Source organism: Heterocephalus glaber, unplaced genomic scaffold (genome assembly GCF_053883595.1).
Source record: "Heterocephalus glaber isolate CG9 unplaced genomic scaffold, H.glaber_assembly_v1.0 deba00000331, whole genome shotgun sequence".
Lineage (NCBI taxonomy): Eukaryota > Metazoa > Chordata > Mammalia > Rodentia > Bathyergidae > Heterocephalus > Heterocephalus glaber.
In genome coordinates, this window is record NW_028258142.1 from 30,368,969 (window position 1) to 30,373,102 (window position 4,134).

Genomic DNA, 4,134 nt, shown 5'->3' on the forward strand with positions numbered 1-4,134 from the left:
TTAGAAGCTTAATATTCATTTTAGGATTTGTGCATATTCCTGAGCTCCAGCCCCCCACAAATTTTCATTCAGTGAGTTTTAAATGAGGCCTGCCATTTTAAAGTCATACCTAAACATTTCTTTTGCAGATATTCCCCTGGTTTCCCCAGTTACAGTGCTGTGGTCTTCAGAAGTTCATTGCGTCATCAGTGGTCCTGTTTTCCTTCATTGTGTGTGACACCCTGTTCCATCTGGTTGGGCCTACAGAACCCTGTACAAGAGACGGGAGGGTGAGCTACAAAGGCTCCTCTTCCCTCACTATCCACAGAGTGTGCATTCATCAACACAGAAGGGAAACACACTAAAATCAAGCACTAATTAAACTTGGGTCTGGTTTCTTGGCTGAAATCTAAATAAATTCATTTCTCTGTCCCTGGGGCCTGCTCAATTTCATACATCAGTCACTTGGTGAGTCCCACTTACAGAAAATTAAGTGAAATAAAATAACCATCCTACTGAAACCAAACATCTGTTAGATGATATGCAAGACTCGAATCTGCATGTCTGCCCCATATGACACTTGTCCCTGGATGCTCAAGTGGCACATGTGGCTTCTCCTTAAGGATCCTGTCTCTCCTAGAGACCCGTCCTTATATCACTACTTAATACCTTGACTTCCTCTTCCAAAGAAGCATTTCCTTGTCCTCTTTCATGGCTCATTGTGACATCAGTGACCCATGGCATCCAGAGCTAATGGGGTTTCCTTGAGAGGTAGGAGAAACCCTCCTTGTTCAGACACACAGACATGTTCAGCTTCCACCAGAGTAGCTTTTGTCTTCTTTGAAATAGCAGGCTGGAAAAGTACTTTCTGAGGAAAGATTTCTAGCCTCCTAATGTTTTAGCAGCAGAATGTCTTCCCTCTCAAGTCTTCTACAAAACCTGCTATCCACTTGTACAAAAGTCAGGTAGAAGTCATTTTTATGATTAGAGCAGAGTTTGGAGCTGAGAGCCTAGTCCAATCTGCCTGTTAGCTCTGGATAGTGGTCCAAATAAAGTAGCTGGACAAGTCCCTGTTCAATGTGATAATGATGGCTTCTAGAAGCTTCACAACTTTGGGCCATAAAACCTCCCAGCCTCAAGTCTTATCTCACACACTGAAGCCAACTGGATTCTTGTCTTCTGCCTGAATGAAAAACTTTGCACATCTGTGAAGTCCTATACTTTCCATGTTGCTACAAACTCCTAACATTGGGCCAGACACGGCTAGAGAGGAGGCCGTACTCCCCACAGCTCCTCATGCTCAACTCCCACAACCACGGCCCCTTTCCTGCTGGCACCAGCACCACATGCCTCTCACTCACTCCAGTGTCAGTAACATTTCTTGAACCATCACATTCTTCTCCTTTCTGCCTCCCTTCTCCAACTATATTTCTCTTTCTCTTATCTTTGTCCTTCAAAGCTTTACCCAGCAATCCTTTCATAAGTTAGTAAAAACAATTAATGTCAAGGTTCATCTATAAACAGCGATAAAATAAGACACTGAAAAAAAAGCAGCACTGAAAAAGGCCAGAAATCTCCACTAAATACACAGAATTGTTATAAAGGTCAATAATACACATTCACATAGAAGTACAGTAAATATATATATAGTACATATACACTACATATATATATATATATATATATAGTACATATATACTATATATATATATATATATATGTGTGTGTGTGTTTTAAGATGTTAAGACCCAAATCTTTAAACAGCAGATAGATAGATGCAATATTATAAGGTAGCAATAAATTAACTCTGACTTTCATTTCTTTAAGTATTTAGTGCATGCACAAAATGCTGAAGCATAAATTTAAAATACAAAAATGTTCTGCATGTCTGGTATTTCTTCCTATTTTTTACTTCTAATTACTTATTTCATGACACTAAGAAAGTCCAATGAGAAAGAGTATCTATTCTTTCAGATCAAACAAATGGAGAAGAAAAAAGTCCAATTATATTCCAGAGAACATTTGCTGTGTAATGCATTTTTTAAGTGCTGGGAATCAAACCAGGGCCTTGCCCATGCTAGGCTGCACCCTACCACTAAGTTACAACCACAGCATATAATGCATTTTTTAAAAATCAGCAAATGCCCCCAAAGTTTGGTAATATGTCACTAATATAAATTAAGAACTTGAATTTTTTCTTAGAAGGTATCTTTAGCCAATGTAAAATATCCACAATGCTAAAACTACTAGCCTTGAAATTAATTAAATTAGTGTGATAGGCCATTAAATTAATTCCCCCAGAGACAGCTGACCCACACTTTGAAACTTTCCCAGGTATTCTAGTTGTACTGATAATTCTTATGTCTAAATATTTACTGCAAAAAATGTTGAAGTGTATAATAGCATGCCTGACAGACAATGTAGAAAGGTCAAGTATGCTCATGGGAATCAGAGATAAATGGATCTTGGCATGTGAATGCTGCCAAGTATCCCAGTTGGCTCATCCCTTTGTGTGAGCTGCATTCTCTTCTATCAGGTGCCACCTTCCACATGTCACCAGACACAACCACCTTATCTCTGGCTCTAGAGAACATGTGGAACCCAATGTCTGGGTTCTCAATAGTCAGGAATCCATCCACAAACTGGTTGTTTTAGGGGCTCCATGGAAGCATGCCTTTAAGTGCTACCCAAAACACGTGACTGGAAGGAGCACTCCTTAGTAGCAGGGAGTGCTGTTTCTGGGCACACAAAACCACAGACATTAAACACAGTCCCTAGGTACTGATGGTTTGTTTGGCAAGGCTGTAACACAAAGAGCAATTAAGCACAGGAGCTCTCCGGAGGCAACACAGGATCTCTTAGGAAAGGGACATCATAGAAACTTTGAAAACATTATGCTAACTGAAAGAAATCAGTCACAGAAAAGCACATATTGAAAAAGTCCATATATTAAAAATGTCGAGAATAGGCACATCTATAAATATAGAAAATAGATTAGTGGTTGCCTAGGGCTGAGGTGAGGTGAGGAGACATTTGGAAATGACAACACTGGGAGTCACTGTTAAAGGTAAGGGGTTTTCTTCTCAGGGTGATGAAAGTGTTCTGAAATTGGTTTTTGTGATGGTTGCAGAACTCTGTGAATATACTAAAAGCCACTGAATTTTACACATTCAATGGGTAAACTGTATGATATATGAATTTTACCTAAAATTGTTTTTAAATGAAAAATGATATTATAGAAAGGAACTGTTCAACTTTAAAATGCAGACTGATCATCGCTAATCCGAAAATCTGAATTCCAAAACTTTTTGAGCACCAACATGATAGCATATGATGGCAAAAGTGTAAAATTCTACACCATGAAGCTGTTTCACATACAAAATTCTTAAAAATATTGGATAAAATTACCCTGAGGCTATGTATATAGGGATATACAAAACATAAATAAGTTTTATATTTAGACTGGGGGCTTATCCCCTAGATAGCCTACTACATATACGCAAATACTCCAAAGTCCAAAATCTTAAAACTTCTAGTTCAAAGCACTTTAGATAAGGGATAACAACCTTTAACAGAACTTTTGTCTTAAAGTGATGAAACTGAAAATGGTAAGTTGTAACAAAGAAAATAATTTAAAACTAATTTATATTTATAAATAAATCAAAGATCTCTACTATAGGAAATAAGATGACTAAAACAGGAATTTTAAAGTAATTAAATATCAGGGTGATACATTTAAAAGTAGAGACTAAATTTTGAAATAAATTTTAAATCTGCTCTTCTATTTTTACATTGTTTCTCAATCAATATTAATTTGCAAGAAGTTTTTAAACTTTATTTCCTACCCTCATGCTGGTAACTTGATGGCACACACTCTGAATGTTGTGGCAAAGTGGAACAGCTCGGTGCTATAGCCAAGTATTACAGTTCCGAGGCACCGGCACAGCCAAGCGCCATAGCTCAGTGTCACAGCTACCGAAATTTGAAGACTCGAGAATCCGATGGTCACTCGAAGACGTGGAAAAAAGCAGCAGCTGGCTCGACTGAGTCTGTTCACACTCTGATATCTGAGTGCCTGACTAGAACCGGAAGCCTCCTTATATAGGAGTCTAGGGTTACGTGAGCACGCTCACTGAAAGGCGAGGGAGGGCGGAG